Consider the following 16,389-nt stretch of genomic DNA (forward strand, 5'->3'; position numbering starts at 1 on the left):
CTTGCACATTTTTTTGTACTGGAAATGGTCTTGCTTGCTGCTTTAATAAAATTTGATTTTGAATTTGATCAGAATCTTTCGATTCTGAGGTCAGTTTCTTGACAACCTTGACATTATTTAGGTTTTATTTAGTAAAGAGATTCAGATACTGACATGTGAATAAAATGTCCATAATAAACTATGAGAAAATATAGAAAAATGAAAAAGAAAGTGGATTTTCTGTGACATTTCCCCTGAGCTGTGTGATCTCCACGTGCTTGCCAGGTTTGGAGGGGGAGCTCGTGTCTGTCAGAGGTTGCTGCCATCATTGGGACTGAGCTCTGGTGCTTTGCTGCGTGAAGATTTTGCTGGATATGGTGAAAGCAGTGCTGTCCTGCACTCCTGCAAAACTGCATCTTCTTGTGAGTTGCAGGGAAGAACATTTTGACCACCATATAAAAGCGTGGGTGCTGCTAAATATTCCTTAGCAAGCCCCTTTTCTTTGTAGAAACATCACTCCAGCCTTCCAGTTGCACTTTTTTCTGTTTCCTTGTGGAAGGACAGTGGAGCAGGAACACAGGACATGATGGTTTGATTAGGGGGATGGATTCCTCTCCTGTGAGGAAAAGCTGAGAGAATTGGGATTGCTGAGCCTGGAGGAGAGAAGGGATCAGGGTGGCCTCACTGTGGCCTTCCAGTGCCTGAAGGGAGCCTGCAGGACAGGTGGAGAGGGACTTTTTACAAGAGCCTGGAGGGACAGGACAAGGAGAAATGGCTTCAAACTGGCAGAGAGTAAGTTTAGATTAGGTATTAGGAAAATTTCTTCCCTGTGAGGGTGGTGAGGCCCTGGCACAGCGTGCCCAGAGAAGCTGTGGATGCCCCATCCCTGCAAGTGTCCCAGGCCAGGCTGAACAGGGCTTGGAACAACCTGGGATAGTGCAAGGTGTCCCTGCCCATGGCAGGGGGTTGGAACAAGATGATCTTTAAGGTCTCTTCCAACGCAAAGCATTCACGATTTTGTGACCCTTGCAGAGCTGGGCCTGGTGGCAGTCAGAGGCCAGCAGGTCCTTCAACAAGTCGAGGTGCCAGGGAAGGCTGAGGAGTGAAATTCATGCTTAATGGGTGGAAAAGAGAAATCTGAAACTCTGGAGTTGTATCAGTCCCAGCTCCTGTAGCCAGATCAGGTGCAGACACTTGGGATTGTGAGGGGGTAGGCAGCTGTTGGAGCTGCAGGATTCACTCCTGAGGATTATGAACAAATAAAGCTCCATTTCTTCTCTTGTCCTCTGTGTGCATGGCTGTCATGGACAACTTTATGTGTAACTTGGTTACCCAAAACCCTTGAGAATTACTTCTGCAAAAAACAATGAAAGTTTATCTTGATGCTGGGAGGCATTTTCAGGAGTGTAGCATGTGGACTGTATTGGGTTTTGATTTTTTTCCCCAGAATGCATCGAAATCTTTTCCCACTGTCTCCATTTGATGGCATTTCAGATTTTTGGACAGATTCTAAAAATTATCTTCTGGTCTTTAGGTGTGGTTAATATTGCCTTATTTTGGCAGTGGCTATGGGCCTTCCGATTTTAGACTAAAGAAAACATTTGGCTTTTCACTCTTAAGTGTTTTCTGAGACATGCACATGCTACAAGGAGATTAAAATAAAGTGAGAAAGGTTTTTATAGAAATGGCCTTTTATAGAATGAGGGTTATTTTTTAAGATACCCAGGTTTTAAAAGTAAATGAATATGGGATATAAAACTGCTTTTTGACTACTGTGAAATTAATTTTTCAAATTTTTGCTGTCATCCTACCAAGTGCAGAGGAGACAATACATACGCATGATTTATAGGTTTATCAACAAAACCATGGCAAGTCTGAAAGTTATTCAATTCACAGTGCTGCAGAACACTCTGTGTTTTGAATGTCTCTTGAATTTCCATGGAATCTTGTAGATTTGGGAATAGAGGGGTCAGATTTCCAAACAAATGGTATTTCAAAGTTTATTTGATTAGGGCATTTCCACTCTGACATGGATATCTTTTGTTGAGTAATTCAGTCACAAGTGGAAGTCAATTCTATACATCCTGTTAATTTTGCCCTCTGGCTTGCTGTGCTGGAATAAGTCTTTTTCATATGTTCATTAATAGAAGTGATTTCTTCTCCTGTATTGTTCCCCTGTTTCTCAAGCAGAAAAAACCCTATTTTTTTAATGGAACAAATCTTTTTCATACAGGAAAATTCCACTTAGGAATCCATCTTGTTTTGCTCTTCAAATTAACTCTTAGGAAAATTAATTAGCTGTCTTTTTTCCATATGATTATTTGACTTTGATGGTTGCCATCAGAGCAGTAGGGGGAACTTCCTGAACCTTAACAATGCCTGTATTTCTCTCAGGCCCTATTGCACACAGAATTGCAGCTACTAGAGTGAATAAATTTATTTGGTGGTGTAATCCTTCACCAATTGAAATAGCAGTGGTTCTGAGTCGTCAGGCAAACATTTATAAAATTAGATTGGCTTAACTGGATGCCAGCAGTAGCTACTGTACTATGCTTCATACTGGAGTTGAATATACAGAATGCCAGTGAAGTTTGAAAATCTAAAAGGAAATAGCCAAAAGCAGCACGTGTTCAGATGAGGAATTTGGTCATGCATGTTTTCCAGCAGCTGTTTTTATTTTAGGTTTAATTTAAAATACATTCAGCTTAATTCCATGTTCAGAATCATCAAAGCCTACCAAAAATCCTCAGATTTTGTTTCACAGAGATCATTATCAGGTTCTGAGCAATTGTATGTTTATTACTTTCATATTTTGCATTTCTGGGGTTTCATATACTACCCAAGGGCATGATCTAGCTCAAAGAATAACAGGAATCAGCATGCTTTTCATTTACCCTTTTTCATTATTAGAGGCATTCTATATTAAGACCTGTTCTAGTAACAAGCCAGTTTTACTTTTTAACCTCCCATGTGTTTTATTAGGTTGCTGAGATTTTAATTTTTTATTTTGTAATGGTTATGAAAAGAAAATTAGTTCGGTCTTGATTCCCATTCATGCTATTGCAGACAGACAACTTTATATAAAGGTAGCAAAAAATGTCTGCTACAAGCACTGCCCAAATTACATTTCTTATATTAAATAGTCTCAACCCAAGACATCTGAGATTTAGGCTCCAGGAGACACTGAAACATATGGAATTCAGGAGAGAGTTTTCTCTCCCTCTCATTGTTCAGTTTTTGCTCTCTGCCTCATTATGGTGACAGGTTTTGTCACGTCTGGTCTTACCAATCAGAAAAAAAGTGGGACTAGCAATTTTTAACAGTTTTTGCTTAGGAAAACAAGTATCAGCCTGCTGTTTGCTGGTGTTTGTTAAACTGTGGCTGAACGGTTTGAGTCAGCTGCTTGCTGTAGACAAGTTATTATTCCATTTATCCTGGATGCATATTGAATAGTGAAAGTGGTCGTGTTTACAGGACTCTCAAGATGCTTTCAGCAAATTTTAATAACCAGTTCCAATTAGCACAAAACCAGGCCAAACTGAGCCCCAAGTGTCCAAGATTGTACAAGTAAGTGTCTTGCCTATATCTAATCACGTTGCCTTGCAAAAGTCTAAAATTGAAAATCAAATGGTAACCACGGTAGGTTACGTGGTAATTACTGACCCCAGGTATGTATGTATTCCCTAGCTTTAATTTTTTTTTTCTGCAACCAAATGATGACTTTTATTCTCACTGGTCTACTATGCTCTTGCTTCAAGAACTTGCTCCTAAACAAGACCTTCAGTTCTATCCCAGTAGATGCTGAAATTTTAACATTTGACTGATTTATTTGCTACATTTGGGAGAATATACCCCAGGATCTGCAAGATCAAAACCTTGATGGATACTTTAAAGGGATTTTTATAGTCATCCTACTTAAATGAGGAGGCCAGAGGATGAAAGCTGAGTGAGCTGTGGGCACCAGGCTGTGAGGATGGAATAATTGCTCTGCTGGTTTGCAATAGTCATCTGCAAATGAGATTTAGTTGGAGATGCCACTGAAGGTGCTGTAAAGAAGGCAATGATGTGCTCTTCAAAACTGTCAGTTCACAGGGAAGTCACTTCAGAAGCTGGAATTGCTGTTGAAGCAGTGGGAGCAGTGTGCTGTGCTGTCTGAGGAGCAGGGTAGGGCTGTGTGCCCTGCAGCTCTGTCTGTGTCCCTGCTGCCTCCCGACCCTCAGTGCAGCTCACTGCTTGCAGAGGAATGGCCTTCAAACTAAGCCACCTAAACACTAAATTACTTTTTCCTCTTCTTTTGTTTTACACTGTTGTGGGACAGCTTTCTGAGGGCAGTGTCTCTTGGCACATGTACTAAAAGGACCAGTGGCTTAATTTAGCTTCAGTTTGAGCCAGTAGTGCTCAAGAGGCTAGGGAAGAAGAAATTAAACTCTTTTCTGCTGCACTGAAGGAAGTAAAGAAATAGAAATTATTAATGAAAAATCTGGTGCATGTTTTGAAAAGCAGATGAGCGCAGACCACATAGCTGAAATAAACTGCTTCCAGTTCCTGTGTTGGGCAAGTGAAAGACTGAATGAAAGAAGTTTGCATATTCAGGGCAGTTTAATTACAGCCTGAAACAATAAGTTGGGTTGCCCTGGTGGCTGCCAACTGCTGTTGCTATGCTGGGATGCTGGGTGGTCCTGGACATGAGCTGGAAGCGTCATGCCTGGATTGTCTGCAGGGCAGCCTTGGACCCAGTGGGATGTTGGTGAGACCAGCTCTTGAGATTTGTAGCCCAAATCCACAAGGTAGAGACAGGCAAGTATCTAAACATGCAGGCAGCTTGCCAAAGCTGTGCAACTCAGAGTGTGATTTAATTGTCAAAGAAGGAAATTGGTTGTCAGGAGCTGGTCAGTTCCATGCCTGCCTATGTGGTTTCTTCTCAGATTAGTTAATCTCACTGCTTTAGCATCCTTAGCTGAGAAATGGGGATAAAAATACTGCCTGCTTTGAGGTGAGGGCTGACAGGTGGGAAGGGTGCCGTGTTGATAAATGCCATTAAAGACTGGAAGTGAACAGAGTACTTCCCAGAAGTGTAGTGGTCTCATGGAGCATGTCATTGTGCTGGGAATGCTGCACTGCGGTGTTTGCTAGGCAGACAAGTCTTGGGAGGGAACTTTGTGCTTTTAGATAGTGTTTTGTTTAATTTATTTTTATTATTGTTCATGAGCTGTCTGAATTTAACTAAGTTATTTTCCCCTCTGCAGTTCAGATTTCTTTTTCTTCCCTTTGGAAGTGCTTAGAATGGGTGTTGAACAACAGCAATTTGACAGCACCGAATTCCCATCGGTCTGGGGAGTTCTCTTGCCTCCAGATTTTTATCCGGTATTTTATCCTGATGCAGTGGCTTAAACACTCTGTGCTGTAAGGAAGGGCAGCCCTGTGTGCCTTCCAGAGGTAGGAAACAAAAGCACTGAATCTTAATCTTCCATTGTTGATTTCAACAGGGGTGAGGTGAATCTTTAGTAAATTACTTCAACAGGGGAGAAAATGTAGAGGTTTGTGGATACTTACGTACCTTTTGTTGTCTTCTGCTTTGGATGCTTGCTTAGTTTGAGTCCCTTCCTGAGATTTCGTGTGCTGCAATTAAGGATCCACATGTCCAGCAGGAGCATCCAGATTTTAAATTCCCTGCTCTTAAATGTCTTCTAGAATGTCATCTAGTCCAACCCCCGTGCTCAAGCAGGGTCAGGCAGTGCTCAGGACTGGGCACATTGTTCTGGGGTGGCCCTGCCAATGCTGGAGAGAAGATCATCACTTAAAATACTCTGGGCTACCATTAGCCTTCACCTGTAGGGCTGGCTCACTTATAAGTTTTCTGATCCCAAATCCAGTGCCCTTTTGGGACATCTTTTCCTTGCAAATTCAGGTTCTGTGCTGAGAATCCAGGTTTTCTGTCAGTTTTCTGCATGCATCCAGTGGACTGTGAAGTTCCACACATGTTCACCGTGCTGCTTTTGATGTGAGCTGATGCCTGATGTGCTGCTTTACTGCATGGCTGATAAAGCATGATTAATTCTTGGCAACGTTGCTGGCATTAATTCTGCCTGTAGTCAGAACTGGTAACTCTTTTCCAGTCAGTCACTGGCAAAAGATTTTTATGAAATGAATGCAATTACAGTTACTGGAGTGACTGTAACTTCCTGTTGACTCTGCTCTATGTCCCTTCTTGAATTTATCTCTGTTTAAGAAAGACAAAATACTGTAAAAGGAGACTTATTTTGAATTATGACATGTTTTTAGAAGTAAAAATGTGAAGTTTTCACTACCTTCCAGCTCAAAAACATCCTGTCTGAATTCCTTCATGTTCTTTGAGATTATATAGAAAGTCTGAGGAATCTCAAGTTGAAAGAAAGGCTATTTTTTGTTTGCTCTTGTTGCAGCACTTCATAAGAAATGGGTCAGAAAGGTACAGGAATGCATCTCACAAATTTCAATGTGACATCAGTGAGGAAATCATTCTTAGGTTTGTAAATAATGACACAACTCCTTGGCTATCTATAAAAATACATAAAATGGTTTAAGGTAAATCCTTCTGTTGATTTTATTTTAAGAAAGCATGGATCACAAATAAAGTTTAGAAATAAAAAGGCCTGACAACCATAAATGAGGAGCTGCGGTCTTGGATGCTGCTGTAAGCATATTTATTCCTTGTTTTCAGGCTGGTCCTGTGCTCCAGCACATATCTGGCACAGTGGGACCATTCCTGCACCTGAGCACAGCCAGGATGAATCCTGCAGAGCAGGCAGACTCAAAGTTTTCTTGGGGCTTGACTTGGTTTGAACAGACAGGTGTCTGCTAAGGAAGGCAGTAGCCTCTTCTGAAATGGAAGATGTAAATCCCATCCCTCCAAATTATTATAATTTTGAAATTAGGAGGATCTCAGGCAAAGATATGGGAATAGGAATAACAGTTCTTTATTAGGAAAAATAAAAATACAAATGCAATAGTACAAAAAAAGAAAACAAACCACTGCCAGAGTCAGAACATGCCCTGGCAGGCTGTGTGTCAGGGTGGTGGCAGCAGTGCCATTCCATGGTGGCTCAGCCCTCCTGCAGTGCCAGCTGTGCTTCTGCTGGAGCAGGGATCCTGGACAAGGCTGGAGTTTTCCTCTGAAGCTCCAGGGCTGGTGGAGATGGGTCTGGGCTTCCTCTGGGAATGCAGTGGGACAGAAAGCTGCTCCTCTGGGAATGCAGTGGGGAAGAAAGCTGCTCCTCTGGGAATGCAGTGGGGAAGAAAGCTGCTCCTCTGGGAATGCAGTGGGGAAGAAAGCTGCTCCTCTGGGAATGCAGTGGGGAAGAAAGCTGCTCCTCTGGGAATGCAGTGGGCAAAGGCTGCTGTGGTGTTCCCAGGTCAGATTGTATCCAGGTAGGAATGCTTGGCTCCTCCCCTGGGCAGAGCCTCTCCCCATGGGATGATGGAATTTTCTCAGCCATACAGGGACACTCATTGGCCATGGACAGCAGAGATCTCCTGGAGGGAGGATTGGCTGTGGGAGAGATAAAGAAAAATCTGCCCAGTGAACAGCAGAGAAGTGCCCCAGCTCTGACAGATGGGAAATGGAATACACACCCCCAGCTAAATCTTTCAATTATGTTTTCTTTATTTAACAAGTGTTTATAAGTTCAAAAAAAAATGCCCTTAGTAGTAAATAAGTTGTAGTCTTGCTGGAAAGACCTCTGTTCTGATATTCAGAGGTGCAGTCTTAAAGGTCTGATCTGAGCTTTGGAATTAAACTTGCAGATTTGGTATCTTCACAGGTTTCAGCTGCAGAAATGCTCAGCCAGTAAAGTGACATGACTGGTTTAATAGATCCCATTTTAATTCATCACTGTAGTGAATGCTCAAAGCATCCATCCTTTCCTCAAATGTACAGGGGGATGCATGTTTAGAAATCAGAATCCAGGTGGTGCAGGTGAGGCCCAACTGTGATAATTGAGGCCCCCAGGGGAGGCTGCAGGTTTTCCCTTGTGCAGGGTCCCAGTCCTCTTTGCTGGTGAACCTTCCTGAGGTCCTAAGGCAAAGGAGCACAAAAGTGGCTGTTTTGATACCAACTACAAGCAAAACATCTCTACTGCATTAGGAGTGATTTCCTTGGGAGACAGGAGAGAAGTCTGAGAACTTGCTGATAAATGTGATGTAATTGTCTCAATGTGAAAAATGTCTTCCAAATATTTTTATAAAAGGGTGGATGCTGCTGCCCTGATAATTGTGCTGCCTGCTATTGCGACAGGTCTTGGATAGTTACTGAATTCTTCAGAGTTGTCTAAAGTGACTTATTTCTGTTCAGAAAAAAAGGCATGAGAGAATACATTTATTTTGACAGCAACTGTCAGCAAATTGGGGTGTAAATTAAAATTGAAATTATATATCTAATGATAAAAGAATTGAATGTGTTTATCAGTCTTTTCTAATTATTATATTAGTTAAATGCAAAATGGAAAGTTATTCTTTCTCTGCATGTGTTGACATTATTATTGGCATGTTGATTTAATGATTGCATAAACTTATGGTATTATTTTATCTAAGAGGACAATGTGAAAGTATATAATGACCTTCTAACTTCCTACATATTTTTGTTAAGCAACTTCCATGATGTTGTTTGGAGAAAGCTCAGGCATTTTGCCTGTCCCATGAAGCACTTACAGTAATGATGAACAGAAAACAATAATCATAGAAGGATTTAAAATTTCTGCTGGAAATTGATGGTTTTTTCTGCTCTTGATTGCTATTTTGGCAAATGTTTTCAGGGTTGATTTAGAAGTGCTCTTATAAATACATAGGATAGGCATGACTTCATGTATCCTAAATGCTGGTTTACATTTGCACCGTCAGCCATTCCTAAGAGGAATGCTCTCGTCCCTCTTTCATGCATATGTATATATGTAATAACTAATATTTGTTGTATGTATAACAGATTTAATTATGCCTTGAACATACTCAGATGTCAGTTTAAAATAGCAGAAGCAGTTTATCTGAAGGGATTTGGAGTAAACTCTTTCACTTAGAGAATGTTTCCCCCGTTTATTTTCCTGAAAGTTGGTTCTTAGGACATCTCTGCCTGCAGAGAAAGGGGAGATTTTGACCAGGAGCTGTCAGACCTGTGAGCCTGACACCTATTTTTCCTCCGTGTTGCTGTTTCTTGCCTTCTTTTGGATATCCTGTATAACACCAGCCACATGAAAACCTGTTGAGAAGCAATTCTGCATGCATTATATAAAGCATGGAGACAAAACACTTCCCTGAGAGCTGTCTGTTGTACCAAAAAACCTGTTAGGATGTTTGTTTTGTTTGTTTGGGCTTGTGCCTGAATACCTGAGTGGTGATGGCCGCCTACAAAAGTGTGTTAACCTGAAAATGAAGCTGAATTGCACGTTCAGAGAACTATGTGACTGAGGTATCCACAGATCAAATCTGGCTCAGATTCCTCGTAATTCACTGCAAATTGTTATTTGTTCACAGATGAAAAATGAGTGTCATTCAACTCAACCTGTTATTTAAAATCATCATTGCTGCAATTCTGGTGTAATTACAATTGCAATAAGTATGTCTGGAGGAACATGAGACTGCAGGTGGCTCAGACTAAGGGTCTGTCCTACCCACTTGTCTTTGGCAATGCCAAAAGAAGATGCCAGAAGAGGGAGAAACACTCCCTCTTTCAGTAACCTGCCCTGCATGTTGATCCCTGCTGTCACTGGGCCATCCTGTGAGTTCTGCTGAACAAAGGGACTGGCTGTGCTGGGCTGGGGATCACCCATCATTTAGTGAAAAGGGGGCTGGAAAGGGATCTTGTCTTGGGGAGCTCTTGGGCATCATCAACAGGTCAGGTATGCCTCAACATGGCTGAAATAAATTTGAGAAAGCCATGGCTTATCTATAGGGATTGGAAGGGTGACACACTCGTTTTTGACTAAAGATGTGTAGGGAGGTACCTGAGCCTAAGGAAAGATATGAAGTTCTGGAATTGCCTGAACCATGGGTATGATCCCTCCTGCCTGGCAGCCCGGCCCTGCAGATCTCACTGACTGGGGCAGCTCAAACTGAGCCTGAGTAGCCCAGTGTCTTGGTTTGAAAAGACAGGTGTCTGCTGAGGAAGGAAGGAGCCTCCCTTGAAATGGAAAATGTAGACCCTATCCCTCCAAATTACTATAATTTTGAAATTAGGAGGATCTCAGGCAAAGATGTGGGAATAGGAATAACAGTTCTTTATTAGGAAAAATAAAAATACAAACGCAATAGTACAAAAAAAGAAAACAAACCACTGCCAGAGTGACAACTGTCCCTGGCAGGCTGTGTGTCAGGGTGGTGGCAGCAGTGCCATTCCATGGTGGCTCAGCCCTCCTGCAGTGCCAGCTGTGCTTCTGCTGGACAAGGGATCCTGGACAAGGCTGGAGTTTTCCTCTGAAGATCCAGGGCTGGTAGAGATGGGCCTGGGCTTCCTCTGGGAATGCAGTGGGGAAGAAAGCTCCTCCTCTGGGAATGCAGTGGAGAAGAAAGCTGCTCCTCTGGGAATGCAGTGGGAAGAAAGCTGCTCCTCTGGGAATGCAGTGGGGCAGAAAGCTGCTCCTCTGGGAATGCAGTGGGCAAAGGCTGCTGTGGTGTTCCCAGGTCAGATTGTATCCAGGTAGGAATGCTTGGCTCCTCCCCTGGGCACAGCATCTCCCCATGGGATGATGGAATTTTCTCAGCCATACAGGGACACTCATTGGCCATGGACAGCAGAGATCTCCTGGAGGGAGGATTGGCTGTGGGAGAGATAATGAAAACTGCCCAGTGAACAGCAGAGAAGTGTCCCAGCTCTGACAGATGGCAGTAGAACACACACCTCCAGCCACACCTTCCAACCCAGGACACCCAGGTGGCCCCTGACGCTGCCTTTGGGCTGCTGTGGCTCACAGGGGGCCAGGGAACATCCCCAGGGGAGGTGCTGGTCCAGCCCTGCTGCTGGGCAGAGCCAGCTGGTGCCACTGGGAGCCAGCTGTGCCAGGGAGCATCAGCAGGGATTGCTGCCCAGGTTTGGGTGAGCCTGTAAGGGTTTCCTTATTTTCTATGTGTTTGTACAATTTCTCTCTGCTACTTTTTGTACTTGATTATTGGACCTATGAAAAACAAACTGGGGAGGGTTTTTCTTTGTTACATTTTCAGCTTGCAGTGATAAAAGAAATTCCAGGAATATTTGGATAATTGCTTTCCCTTAAGAATGGGTATAAATAGTAAACACAATAACAGGCAATATCATTTTGATATACTGTAATTAATTTGAAAAGTGATCAAAATGAAATGTGAATAAAATCTTTTAATTGATTTTGTTACATTATTCTAAAGTCACCTAATTTTTATGAGAGCTCTTAAAGTGGTTCACTTGGATTGGCTCCCAATGGAATTTTCTCTTCATGCTAGATCATTGTAATTAATTATAAAATTTAGCTTAACCTTTGTAGGTTGTCAATGTCTAAAGACAAGTGTTACAAGTAACAAAGGCCAGGAAAGATTAGTTCTGAGTCTAGGGGGGATTGTGCAGGAGAAGGGGAGATATCATTTGACCTCTCAGGTGCTGCTGGTATTTTGTTTTGGCTTTATAAATAATAACCACTTCTCTTTTCAGCTGGGTAGATATATATACAGTTAGGGCAAAAATGTTTTGGAAAAAATCCTAACAAAAATAGACAAAGTTACTCACTTGTGTGTGCTTAAAAGATTCTAGCTCTTGAGATGTACTGTGGTTAGTTTGATACACTGACCAAAGAAGTGAAATTTTAAAAGCCAGTGGGAGCAGAAAATAATAGTGCTGTAATTTATGGTAAAAGTTTGTTAGATACAAACTAAGTAGAATTCTTGAAATGCCTGGTGGTCGTGTAAAGCATTTATTTTACATTTTTGCAGGAATTCTTGCCTGTTCTCCCTGTGAACAAAGGCTGTGTGTGTGCATTCAGATGCAGCTTTGTGGCATGCCCAGGACAGGATATCTCAGCACTCTTTGTTAATGGTGTTATAGAACAGTGCTCCACATCCTCATCATTTGTACTTTTATCTGGGGTAGAATTTGATTCATTTGAAAAACTGCTGCAGAATTTGTCCACTCCCTGTGCCCAATGTTGGTACCTGAAAGGATCTCTTCTGCCAGTGACAGAACATACAGAACCTTCTTTTTTATGGATTTGTGTGGCTTGAATTCTTTGATGTCTAAGTGTGAAGTCTGACACAAGGTTTTTCTGCCCCTGAGGAATTCATAATGCTCTTCTCCTTGGAGGAATCTCTACCCTCTAAGGGTCAACTTCTCTAACTGCCAGATTTCAGAAGATTTGTAGGAAATTAATTTAAATCGAACTATTCAGTAGATTCAAGATGAGAGAGAAGAGAATGCTTCCCTCCTGAGTGAGAGCCAACATATTCCTGTAGGAAAATGAACTAATAATCCCTTAGTTTGCTTATGTATTGCTGAACTCTGCTACCAGCAAAATGCTCCTAATAGGAAACATATTCCATAAGGGAGAGAATATTTAAAAGAAGGCAAAATCAGAGGTTATTTGCTCTCTTGTCTGATTTTGTTCAATAAGATAGAGGCAGTGGCAATGAGCTATGAGCCCTGACTTGCATTTTATTACATGGGCTCCCACTCAGCTTCTGAGCATTGGAAATGAATATTTTACAATTCTCTGGTAGCAGGTGACAGCCACCCCAAGGAGAGGATTCTGTGTTTCCAGAGTAAACTCTGGTTGATGCTTGGACAGCATAAAATCACAAATTATACTGGTTGGTTTCTTTTAGTGTGGGTGGTGGAGTGATGCAAGGACATCTGTGACCCTGAGCAAGTGAGAGCTCCTGGTGAACATGCAGGTCTGAAAACTCAGACCTGATTTCCCCATAATTCAGTGTTTCTCACTTCCTCACTTCACTTCAGACTTGGCAGCTGGAACTTGAATTGGAACTTGAATTGCAGTTCTGCTTTGCAGGGTGTTGGTGGCACTTGTGGGGCACAGCAGGGCTGGGGATGTCATTTGGCAGAGGGGTTCTACAGAGCTGGGCTGGGGACAAATCCAAGGACAGAAACCTGCAGGCAGACGTGTCAGTGTTTTAATAATAACAACTCAAAGCCCGTCACTGGGAAAATCTTGTCCTTTAAAACACTAATCTTCCCATTACAAAATTAAAGAAAATTACTGTTCTGGACTTGAAAAGGTCTCCTGCTTTAGAGAGATAAGATTCTCTCAGTATCCAGAAGGGCATGACATTTTTTCCCATGTTTGATTATATCAAATATATTAAATATGACCTCAATGTTTAAGGTTACTCAAGCTGTAAGAGTTCAAGAAGATTCTGGATGAGAATTTTTCTATTTGTTTTGTTAAGCCTCTGTAATAATTGTAAATAGTCATTCTTTTAAATAACAAATAGTAAGAGGTCAAAAAATGCATATATATATGATTCTGCGTTTCATTACCAAGAAAAATTCACAGCAGAAAAAATGTAGCTATGGCTAGAAAAACAGATATTTAAGAGGAATCATTGCTGTGTAAGAAAAAAGCTTTAATATGAGTAAATATGATAGAACTGTGAAACATGATTGCTAATTCAGAAGGTAACAAGGTAGGGGGAATACCAGTTTTTAGCTGTAGATGTTCACTGTTAGAAGATAGAGCTTAAATATCATGGCAGAGAGAAGAAAAATTACAAGAGGGTCCTGCTGTTAACAAAGGATGATTTTCTGTCAGTTTGTAATTTAAGATTGGCAGATTTATTTTAAATTTAAAAATCTGAGAAATGGGCTCAGCCATTCTTTATGTTGATTCCTGATTATTCCTAGTCCTACACCTTGAAATTAGGATAAGAAAAATTAACTAATTTAAAATGAAATTTAAATAAATTTAATTTTAAAATTAATTTTAAATTAATTAATTAAAATTAATTAATTAGAAATTTCAGTCCCCATTTCCAGGTGCACTGATTTTCCTCTGGGTGGGGGTTGATTCAGGAGCTCTGGGTTAAACTGGCACTGCAGTTCTGTGGTGCCCTTAGGATGGCAGGGAATCTCTGTAGCCCTCACTGTTAACACACAGGAAACTTGTTGCAGTAGATTGCAGATGTTGCAGTTCCAGAAGGGACCTTTTTGGGTTTTTTATGGCGTGCTTCACGCTTTTCAATTTGCACAACAGTCTTATTTTTTATAAATGGTTTTTCATACACAAGTGTTCTCATTTGTGCCAACAGCTTTGTGACTGCTCAAATTAGCTGGTAAAATTCAGGCTCTTCTGTTGTTTTATTTTGCAGGAAAATACTCATGTTGGAGAGATGTGAAAATTAGTCCACATTAAAAAAAAAAAAAAAAAAAGATAAAAGTCAGATTTCGGTTTAACTCATTTAGAATCTGAAACAAATATGCCAAACAGGGATAACCTCCTAACAGGGGCTGCTGGGACTCCTGGCCTGGGACAAGCTGGGGGAGCTGGGCTGAGAAGAAAGGCACTGAAAGGCCCGTGTGACAAAAGAAGTGTGATTTGCCCTCTTATTTAACAACTTTATTCGTAATATAGTAGAATTGGTTAAAATTTTCCACTGAGGAAATATCTTCTTTCAAATATGTGTGGTTTTGCTTGATTTGCAGGAAGCTGTTACTACTGTTTAGAAAGAAAGCCCTGAAGCATAGGTTTGGTATAGGAAATACTAAAACCTGGGCAATCTGAAGAGTCATTTCTATAGTGCCAAAAATTCAAATCAAAATAAACTTGGTGTTTTCAGTTGGATGCTGAAACTGTTGATTCACAACAGAAATGATGACTTCCGTATCTTTGAATCTTCTTTCAGAAAAAACAAAAAAAACTTGGGAGTTCTCCACTGGTCATGTATATGAGAACCACATTGCTTTTGCAAACCACTCTGATTTTAGTTGGTAAAACAGTCTCAAATGCATAGTGACAAGATTTGAGGTGTATGTAATTTGAAGACATGAACTTTAGTGACACGATGAAATCTGAGATGGATTTTGCGGAGACCTTTGCTGGGAATTGGGGTCTGTGTGCTGTAGGGGACCTGGGCAGCCTGGGGTGCAGGGGAGAAAGCATCCTGTGCAGGAATGTGCTTCAGCTGTGTTATACCCTCTGTGCAGCTCTAAAGGGTTCAAAAGGCTTTTTTGTTTCATATTTTCATTTGCACAGAGTGGTTTTTTTTTTTCCTTAGAAGGGACTGAAATGGACAATTTGATTTCCCAAAGCTGTAGTTTAGAACAGCACTGTGCTAGTCCCTGGTGAGACCAGACCAGTGTACACAGTGTGTGGTGTTGAGTGAGGCAACTGGCTCCCACCCTGCTGGAGATGTGTCAGGATTAATCCAGTATGTTCCCATTCCATTGCTGCAGTTTTAGGTTCTTCACAGCATATTACACTGGATTGGGCTGGAAATCAAGCAACTAAAGCTGACATTAACTCTCATGCTTACAGAGCTTCCAGTTTTCCACATTGTTTGCCTGTTTTTTCAGCGGAGAATGTCTTAGCTTCACATAGTTGTGGTTCTCCTGGAGGAAATGGGCTAAGGCAGAGAAAATCGTCCTGTGCTGGTGCTGCCATCTGCTCCACAGTGGTACAAAGGGACAGAAAAGTTACCTGAAGTCATCTGTGGGCTGAAGCACTCAGCAGACTTGTAAGGGTTCTAAGGGTGCAGGAAAGGGCACAGAGCAGGAAGAATCCATCTCACCCTGGCTGGTTACTGTGGGACCTTGAGGAAGGGATACCAAACCCAGGACTGTGTGGGATGATGGATTCTGTGGGGTTCAGGTCATTGGCAGTACCATGCCCAGAGTAGGATTCCCTTTGTGGTCTCTTCATGGTTGTCTGGGGATTTAAGTGTGGGTAAAACATCACAGATTACTCATTTGTGGGTTAGAAAGGGAAGAGACTTGTCTTCCTCTTGTCACTTAAAACTGTTACAGCAAATAAATGTGTCAGGATACACGAGCAGTGTCAGATCCACAGTGCAGAAAGGATAAACACAAGCTTGCTTTTGACTGATGCTAAATCCCTGGGAGGGGCTTCAGGAGGGGCAGTGAGGACTGAGTGATGTTACATGGCCTGGTTAAAGGCTGGAAGAATTGGTTATCTGCTGATTACAAGCCCCTTCAAGCTCCAGATAAACTCTGCTCTTTATGCATGAGGCAGATGTTCCACCAAAATCCGTGTACCTTTAAGCTCCAGGTGTGTTTCTAAATCAAAGCTTAGCTTGCCAATAGCTCATCAGGCACTACTTCAGCCTTTCCAAGTGTGCTGTAGTCCAGGTTGCCACTGGGAAATCTATGACTGCTGACTTTCTGGTGTTCTTTGCCCTGCCTTGGAATGTGCTCCTTCTTTTGCAAGGCATTTGTTCCCAGCTGCTTGAAGGAAT

General features: G+C 41.7%; 1 protein-coding gene across 6 annotated transcripts in view; it reads left to right on the plus strand.

Moving 5' to 3' along the window:
• LOC128811910 (glypican-5-like) overlaps positions 1 to 16,389 on the plus strand; it is a 434,871-nt gene that overhangs the window by 173,600 nt on the left and 244,882 nt on the right. The window lies entirely within an intron of this gene.

Source organism: Vidua macroura, chromosome 10 (genome assembly GCF_024509145.1).
Source record: "Vidua macroura isolate BioBank_ID:100142 chromosome 10, ASM2450914v1, whole genome shotgun sequence".
Taxonomy (NCBI): Eukaryota; Metazoa; Chordata; class Aves; order Passeriformes; family Viduidae; genus Vidua; species Vidua macroura.